At 39.8% G+C, this 9,367-nt stretch overlaps 1 long non-coding RNA gene across 1 annotated transcript; it reads right to left on the minus strand.

Moving 5' to 3' along the window:
* Positions 1 to 998: 998 nt before the first annotated feature.
* LOC110080719 (uncharacterized) lies at positions 999 to 9,136 on the minus strand. Its single transcript, XR_002300838.3, has 3 exons — positions 9,047 to 9,136; positions 3,842 to 3,898; positions 999 to 1,104 (listed from the first exon to the last, which is right to left on the minus strand). It is a non-coding gene; the product is annotated as an uncharacterized LOC110080719 (long non-coding RNA).
* Positions 9,137 to 9,367: the final 231 nt, after the last annotated feature.

Genomic DNA, 9,367 nt, shown 5'->3' on the forward strand with positions numbered 1-9,367 from the left:
GGGTTTGGAGTGTAGGTGGAAAGCGGACCATAGCAGCTAGTCTGCTCTCCAAGGTAGGAGAAAACACTACTAGGCTATGGAGAAAAACTCCATTTGCTCACTATCCAAGCAGGAAGTGCTAATCAGCTGTGCCTAGGGCCGGGACCCTTAGCCTAGATTCTAAATTTCTATATTAAGCCCCTGTCTGTTTTTTGCCAGTCCTGGGGCCCTGATTCTCACCTCTGTCACTGCTACCAAGGGGAGAAATATTCGAACAAGGAAGATCACCTGCCTGAAAGGCTCCCGGAGCAGCTGCTTTTCTTGAAGGCCTTGCGACATTAAAATGTTATTTTTCCATTCAGAAAACAAAAGCGAGCCCACAACAACAAGAACAAAAGGAAGGGGAGGGAGTAAAAAAATGGGAAGTGAACTCCCAGTGCCTTTTGGTTTGGTTGGGCAGGGGAGAGGAACATTTCTTCTCAACATTTTGTAGAAGGAGCGGCTAACTGTGGGTCCCAGCCCAGGTGAAGAGGTTAACATTGAACCTCAAGCCCATCAAAGTTGTGCGCTCTCACCTTAAGACATTCCAGCTGAGAGTGTCAATCTTGTTTTCAGGAGACTATCTGCCTCTGTTGGAGTGTGGCTGCAGGAGTCCGCGACTCAAGAGTATCCTCCTCCTACTGCTTCAGTATACATCCCTGGAACATGTTGCAACATTCATTCCTTTTAAAGAAGGACTTTCCTCTGCTGCTTTATTCTGAAAAGCTAGGTTGTGCAGTGCAGAACGTAGCTGAACTGCACATGGGGATAGATGTGTGTCAACATATACAACAGATATATTCAGAAAATGAATGCTGGTGAACAACCAATGGGGTGTTTGGAACCTTCTTAGAAAGCTCAAATGTCAGTACAATTTATGAATATTCAACAATTGAATAGATGTGTCTGGAGGAAAACTGTAAGAAGCAGGGTGGGAAGGGGTGGATTCCAAACTCTGTAAGGAGATCCAAGTCTATACATCTTTTCTTCAGACTTGAGGTAATGGTCCAGGATGATATTTATTCCTTGGCATCTCGTTTCTGTTGCAAGGTCTACAGAAAAGCTTCTTGGAATGTCTGGCAGTCCCTGTAATCCAGAATAAGGAAGAAGTGAGACAATTTAACTGAAAAATTACCATATGTAAAATCTTCATAAAGGAACCATTTTGAGGAGTGCTGCCAGAGAGAAAATGTGGGCTTAGCAAAGCCAAAAAAAGTTTAGTCTCCCTCAGTATATCTATTTGAAATTTGATTTTCAAAGCCTGCAGTTTTTCTCATCAATGTTCTCTTTCTCTCTCTCTCTCCTTGGTCTTCTCTCCCTCCTCTCTGCCTGTTGCCCAGCATTTCCTATGAATCCGTTTTAAAAAATACAAGATGATGCTGGTACCATTTTTTCCATAGAACTGCACCAAGATACAGAGAAATGTCAACACAGGTATGAACAGTGTGGTGCAGTAGCTGTCATGTTGGAATTCCACCTAGAAAATCTCGGTTCAGATGCTTGCCTACACAGTTCCCTGGGAAGCCATATCAGTCTCTTCCTCTCCCACTGCCTGAACGTTCGTAGAGCCTTCTCAATACCTCACGACCATTATTGCTAAATGTGGGGGGTGGGGAGCCTTTAAGATAAGCCAATGTTTTAATGCTTGTTTGCCATGATATTTTTCAAACTGGGAAACTTCCCATTAAAAAGACGTTTTCTTGTTCAATGGCTCTTTTAGCCTTGCCACTGAAATTTGATGCAGCAACAGCGGGGAGGTACATGCAGCCCACAATAGTTGAGGAAAGTTGCTCTCCAGGCCTGCTGAAGCTGTCCACACTCTCCTTCCCATAACTGTAGAGCTGATCTGACCATCTTGGAAGAAAAATGAGAATGGAAGTATAAATTCTGACTTGATTTGCCTTGTGCAGTAAATGATGCAATGCTGGAAAGTTATCTTTGGGCACATATACACTGGTAGAAGAGCTTGCTATTTGAAATGCTTTTGGTGCTGCCTGGTTTATGGTATTTGCATGTGTTTTGATTGAGAGTGATCCATCCTGCCCCCTTTTTAGAGGTGTACCAGTCCTTTTGGCACAGTGGTAGAGCTACAATTTGTGTTTTTTTGTGGGGCATGATTTGGAGAGCTCCTAATTAGCATGTTATGCAACCTGTGTGGATGGATAGTCCACACAAGAATAGAAATGTGGGCAATGTTATCTGAGGTGACAACTCTGTAACATATTTGGTGGGTTATGGCACTGAAAGGAATGGGAGAGAACCCTCATCCTCTATTTTCATCTACTCTATTGTTTTTAATTTTTAAATATATTTTCCTATTGATGTAGAGCTATTCTAGATCAATGAGGTCCATTAGTGGTATTATATTACCATGCAAAGTATATGCATTGCTATTTTGCCATGCATATTTACTTTATTTAACAACAACAACAAAAAAGGAAAGTCATTGCAGCCCATTGAGTAATGGCCATGGGGAAAGACAGGGCAGGGGACAGAAAGGGGAGTGCTGTTAATCCAAAGGGGGACAAATTGGGGTGATCTAAAGACCTGTCTGGACTCTTCTCATGAGAGAAGAAATGTTGATTGTGGGGAAATCCCCAGGGAACCCTGCTTGGAAGCCAGTCCAAGTAGCAGTTGCATGAAAACCAGGGAGAGATCTCTGATAAATGAAGACAGACTACAGTCTTTAGTTATGATGCATGTCACCGGTGAAGAAGATGTCTGCCTGTAAAATGTCTCCAAAATGTCTCTAAAATGTCTACCTTCTTCTCCAGAGGCATGTCTTTTTTTATTAAGTACCATCATTTACATAAAGAGAAGATTTAGCCAAAGAGAAACTTATCTTTTCTACACATTCCACACATGCGCAGAGAGAGAATCATAGAACAAAGCATCTTTATACTACAATAGCTTGATTATGCTAAACACCAGTGATGTATCCCTTAATAGCCACAAGATGGAACTTTAGACTAAAACTTCCCACAGTTGATCAGTGTGAACCAAAGAATCGCTCAAGTGAGGGATAAAATAGATCACATTAAAAATAAATACCTTTTAAGTGCAAACCAGATCACTCCAATTTCCCCCATGTAGATGTGCCCCTTAATGCAATCTGATGCAAGATAGTGGTCTTCTGGGAAGTGTCGGAGAATGTATATACAGTATATATATAATGTCAGATATGCAATAATCAAAATCTTACTGGCTGAAATCATGTTGCTTAATGTGATAAGTGGGGATCTGGTGAGTCAACTTCTCCATAGGTTCCATGGATTCAGTGGGCCTACTCTAGTTGTCACATTCCACTAAGCAACAGGATTTCAGCCACTAGGGAAAATCACATGCAAAAGACAATGGCACAGTGGTTTCTCCCTTGTTACTTGTTATCTATCACACAACCAAGCATATGAGCAGACATGCAACTGCTTTCCTGGCCAGAGACAGCTGGGGAAGTTTGACAAATGTCCTGCAATACAAATAGGCTTGCTTACATAATTTTGTGCTCAGTGCTCCATGGAACAAGAAGGATTCTGGCTAATACTTGTGGGGGGGGGGTAAGAGGGATATCTGTGTCATTCATAGTAAAGTTGTTAGGTTGTCTGGACTAGAAAACAGCAAACTGGTAGGGGCATTGATGTGTGTGTAACAATTTTTTTTCAAATCCAAGGTGTTAATCAGTGGCACAAAACTACTTCAGAAAGAGCCTCAGGTTTTTAATTTTTGCTTCTGTCCACAAGCATTTGATGCAATTTACATTAAGGCTATCACCCATCTGCAGTGATCACCATTGAATTATCATTATCAAAATTGTAGACAGACATACTTCTTTGTACCCTGGAGAGGTTCATTTTGTAGCAACAGATTCTTCGACGTTTTGGACCTAAGAAATAATAATAAAAAAAGTTGTCAAAATATATAATAGGATTTTTTTTACCCCTTAAGGCATCCTAGGAACAAGGAGGAGGCTAATCACAAAAAACAAGATGGATTAAACTACTACGGATAAGAAGAAAAACAATAAGTAAGTGAACAGCAACAGAGCATAACCTTACTCAAACTGAGGACAAATGTTTGGATCTCTCTCTCTCTCTCTCTCTCTCCAAACACTGGTATCTTTCTCTATTTATAAGAATCTAAGGGGCACCCTCCCTAATAGCTGGGGGCAGCGGCATTTTAATAGCCAGAGATGGTAGAATGTTAGATTAAGGATTCTGAAATGGAATCTTCTTGAAACAGGCATGGTGTAACTGTCTGCATATGTGGTGCCCTGAATAGGAGTGCTAAGATTAAATGAGAATATCCTGCCATAAAAGTTTTTAGACCCTGCTTGTGGAAATCTCACTATGAACAAATAGACATTGACAAAATGCAGTTAAATTCCAGGCAGAGAGTCATATTTTGAAGATTCCTGGTAGGAGGCCCACCTGAATTTGATACATAAAATAGGAAAATACACAGGCTATGTATTTTGCTTTCTTAGTTATCTCTTATTTGTCATCAGGTCTATAGAGACCCTATAGCTAGTTTAAAAAAAAGAAAGGTAAGGTGCTCAGTTTTTAATATTTTCATTGATTTCAGTCTTAAAGTCTGTCCTAAGCACCAAACAACCACCTTCAAGAAGTGCTTTCAGGAAGAATGTTCCCGAGTGGGTTGATAAGGAATGTTATGTATGTACCTAAAAGCAAAAGCTGAGAAATGCATATAACCAGTACAAGAAAGAAAACCTTGTGGTTTACACATTATCAGCAACACTGACCAGCTTCCCCTAATATGGCTGGAGACTATAGGGATCCTGGTCTTTTTAAAAGTGGCAGAGAGGAATCTTCAAATAGAGACCTACCAGTTTATTGTTAGTAGTGGAGAAATTATATGACAGTTATTTAAATACCAGTCTTGACACCTGGACTGAAGAAGACAGTATTTTGGGAAATGAACAAGCAACCTTCAGGAAGGACCATTCAGCCCTTGGTTACTGATTACTGCTCAGTCATCTAGCAGACAAATATATGAGCCCCAGTGAGAATGGATTGTCTGTAACTTCATAGGCTTGAAATCAGCTTTCAGTTCAACACCAACTGAAAAATTATGGAATAAACAATATATTTCTTCAAGTTATAGAAGACTGTTTTATTAGGTGCTTTTGTCAACGTACTGTACTGCAGTTGGAATAAGTTGTGGCATGGATGGTAACTTGACCAATCCTATTTTTGCTCCTACGGAATCCATCAGGGCTATATACTAGAACCAACATGATGCAAAGGTAAAGGTAAGGGTTCCCCTTGACATTTTCAGTCCAGTCATGTCCGACTCTAGGGGGTGGTGCTTATCCCGTTTTCAAGCCCGTTTACAAGCCAGCGCTTGTCCAAAGACAGTTTCTGTTGTCACATGGCCAGCGTGACTAGGGAACGCCGTTTTACCTTCCCACCAAGGTGGTCCCTACTTATCTACTCACATTTGCATGCCTTCGAACTGCTAGGTTGGCGAGGAGCTGGGACAAAGTGACGGGAGCTCACTCCATCACGTGGATTCGATCTTACGACTGCTGGTCTTCTGACCCTGCAGCACACAAAGGCTTCTGCGGTTTAGCCCGCAGTAGTTCCTAATGAAATGATTCAAGAGGTGCTTAGCATTTGATTTTCATGCACCCAAACTGTCAGAGTTCAAGGTTTCATAATTGCTATACGCAGGTGACAATGCTCCCATGTTGCTCACTAAAATAGGTCTTTGATAACTTTTCTGTATTTTTATTGTCTACTGTAAAGATAGTTTGTTAATAATAATTTTTAGGAAAACCAAGAACATGTTTTTCCACCAGACACACTGAGGTAAAGTGGATAATAGATTGGCGGAATATTGAGCAGGTTAATAAGTTTAGACACTTGGGTATTATTTTTTTTCCTCTACTCTTTCTTGGACCAGCCATATACAAGGGGCACAATTCATCCCTGCTGCCCTACAAGTAGCTACAGTCAAAATTCTACCCCAACTACTATTTGGTGTTGCAATATGGAGTTACTGTAAGGTTTTAATTCAATTGCTGAAAGTATTGTTTCAAATTTGCTGCACTTATTATTATAATTTTTTAAAAGGTCTAATTGTGTTTCAGTGGTGGACCTAAAGCCAGAGGCTGACCTTGCATCTACAGAGTGTAGATCTTGATCTCTTGCTTTTTTTATACTGGCTATATGTTGCCTGCACTGACCCATCTATGTGTTCTGTGTCATAAATTTGGAGTTGACTAATAGGGCTTTCAAGATAAGTTAGATATTTTTCAGTTCCACTCTCCCAGTGAGTTCCCATAGCTGAGAAGGGATTTGAACCCTGTTCTCCAGAGTCCAAGTTCATCACTCTATCCACTACAGCATACTATGAATCCAGTGGGATTCATCTATAGGTAACCTTTTTTTTCCTTCACAAAGATGCTTTGTCTAGTTCACGGTTAAAGAAATTTATTGCTAGATTGCATCTACGTAGGTCTCTCTATGGATTTTCTTCAAATACAGGACAATTGTATTGTAATATTCATCCCAGAATAATGAATCAAGGACTTGGATTGTCACTATCTCCCATCAAACACCTGCAGATTTTTCTCTCTCCAATGCACTTTGGCTTAAACTTGATGTAGCATTCACCCTTATTATGAAGTAGTCATGCATATTCATGTTGCAGGCTAATGTTGCTAAGGGGCGGAGCCAAGAGATAGGTAATAAAGAGTCAGAGTCAGAGAGAGTCAGTCAGTCAGGGAGTCAGAGAGTGGAGAGATAGAGTGTGGTATTTGGGAGATCTGAGGTGTGATTAGAGTGAAGAGTGAATAGGAACTGATATAACCAATAGAAGGTTGAGATTGATGATAAATAAACCTGTAGAAGTTACCTATGATTAATAATTAAACATCTATAATCAATAAACAAGTTTTATTTAAAAGACAGTGAAGTTTGGACCTTCACCTTCATCCTTCCATAATTAATGTTGATTTAGTGATCAACTGATGGCAGTGGGTGAAAAGGAGTATGAGTTTGCCTTCATGTGCTCTGTGTTTGGGGAGTCAGGCAGGGGCACGAAGAGCGAACGCCACACTTGAGTTTTCCAAGCATGCTTGGTATCTGGATAATAATAATTTATTGTCATTGTAAGTATATACACAGTATACCCATACAAAGAAATTCACAATAATGTTATTATTGGATAATGGATTATCCAATTAATGGATAATGTTATTCCTCCAAAATATTGGCACACTTCCCCTCCAGGGTTACCGTTAACTCTCTTGCAGTATTGGAAGGGCACTGTGACAACATTTCATATAAAGATCAACTGTGCCCATGTGGTGATAAAGACGTTAAGTTGTTGGCCCATGTCTTTTTTAAATTGTTGCCTCTTCAGAGAAAAGTGTAACAGTCTTCTCAATCCTATTTTAACGAAATAGCCTGGAAGGCCGTTCACATGGTATTTGTTGGCAGGTATAACCCAATCAATCACACAATAGATAGCTACCGTATTTTTCGCACCATAAGACACACTTTTTCCCCACAAAACGGGGGTGGAAAGTCTGTGCGTCTTATGGAGGGAAGAAAACAGATTATATTTTCCTGTTTTCTTCTCCTAAAAAATTGGTGCGTCTTATGGAAAGGTGCGTCTTATGGAGCGAAAAATACGGGTAAGTTCTTTTTTCTGCTATAAGATCTCATAAAAAGGCAACAACATTTTCACCAACTGTATTATCCTAAACATGTTTATGCCTAAATAATTATGTTTTTATTACAGTGGGGTCTCTACTTAAGAACGTCCCTACTTAAGAACAATCCAACTTAAGAACAGCTCCATTTGCTAAATTTTGCTTCTACTTGAGAACAGAAATCCAAGATAAGAACAGGAAAAAAAAACCTTTCCTGCTCTTTTTTTAACTTTAGGTCATCTTAGGTTAAAAAAAATTCTCCCCCTAGTGGTAGAGTACGTATTAACCAGCTTTGCATTAGTTCCTATGGGAACTAATGCTTCAATGTACGAACGCACCTCTACGTAACAAAAAAACAGCCAGAACGGATTAATTGGTTTTCAGTCCATTCCTATGGGAAATTTTGCTTCAACTTAAGAACGTTTCAACTTAAGAACACCATTCCAAAACAGATTAAGTTCTTAAGTAGAGGCTCCACTGTAGTTTCTATGGACGGAAAAGAGCAGATACGGATTAAATGGTTTTCAATGCATTCCTATGGGAAATGCAGATTCAACATAAGAACGTTTCAACTTGAGAACCACCTTCCAATACGGATTAAGTTCTTAAGTAGAGACCCCACTGTACTCTGGTCTTAAGGTTGTATTGTAACTTGGATCTGTGGTGGCAATGCTAATTATGTCCATAGAGGTAGTTATAAAAAGAAGGGTGGAGTGCACAGGTTTTTTAACATATTCATTGATAAATTTGTACCTACTCCTGTTTGACAAAATGAGCAGTAATACAGGGGTAGTGGGGGTGGTGGCATAGTTATCCTTATGTTTCAGATATTAAGTGAACTTCTGAGAAGCACAAGTATTGCTGGTAATTATGAGGTATACAAAAAAAATCCACAATAAATGCTCTTAAAATACAATGCTTTCTTTTCTGTTCCCTTTTGTTCCTTCCCTTTTCTATTATTTTTCCCCACAATGGTGTTCAAAAGTGTCTTGCAATATATCAGATAAACAATTGATACAACAATTCTATAATAAACAGTTTGATACAACCAGAGCATACCTATAAAATAGCAAATGTGAATCAACTTATCTTTTAAATCTTTTTAACAACTATAAATAATATTTAAGATCTTGGGTATTTCAGTCCTCTGAATCTAACTCCCACTAAGTTCTTCCCATCCCAAAACTTTAAATGCTATCCTTTTGCTGTAATGGCAGCCCATATAGTTGAGCTTCCCAGTTGTCTGTCCACTGCTGGAAACTCAATTCAGGATTACACCAACCATTGTCCCTGATGCATTAAGCCAGTTCTTACAAAGAAGCAAGCCTTGCCTTCAGGGAAATGAGAGCTTACCTGCACTTTCAGTTGTAAAGGTCTCAAAGCAGAGAATCAGGATGAAGACCAAGCTAAGGAGTTTCAAAAACCTCATGGTTCTAACCGGGCTGCAAACTGTCTCTGAAAGAAGCTTGTGCTGCACCTGCCGTTTACCCACAGTACCGTCCTTATTTATATACACACGGTGCCAAACACAGATTGTAGATGGGAGGAGCCTTGGCTTTTGTACTGCAGATAAGCAGAGAACCAACAGCCGCACCCTCATTCACAGGAGGGCATGAGGCAAAAATGGGTTCATTGAACTGTTAGTGGCACAATATAGGAAGATAAGAGTTTACA

Source organism: Pogona vitticeps, chromosome 3, assembly GCF_051106095.1.
Source record: "Pogona vitticeps strain Pit_001003342236 chromosome 3, PviZW2.1, whole genome shotgun sequence".
In the NCBI taxonomy this organism is placed as follows: Eukaryota; Metazoa; Chordata; class Lepidosauria; order Squamata; family Agamidae; genus Pogona; species Pogona vitticeps.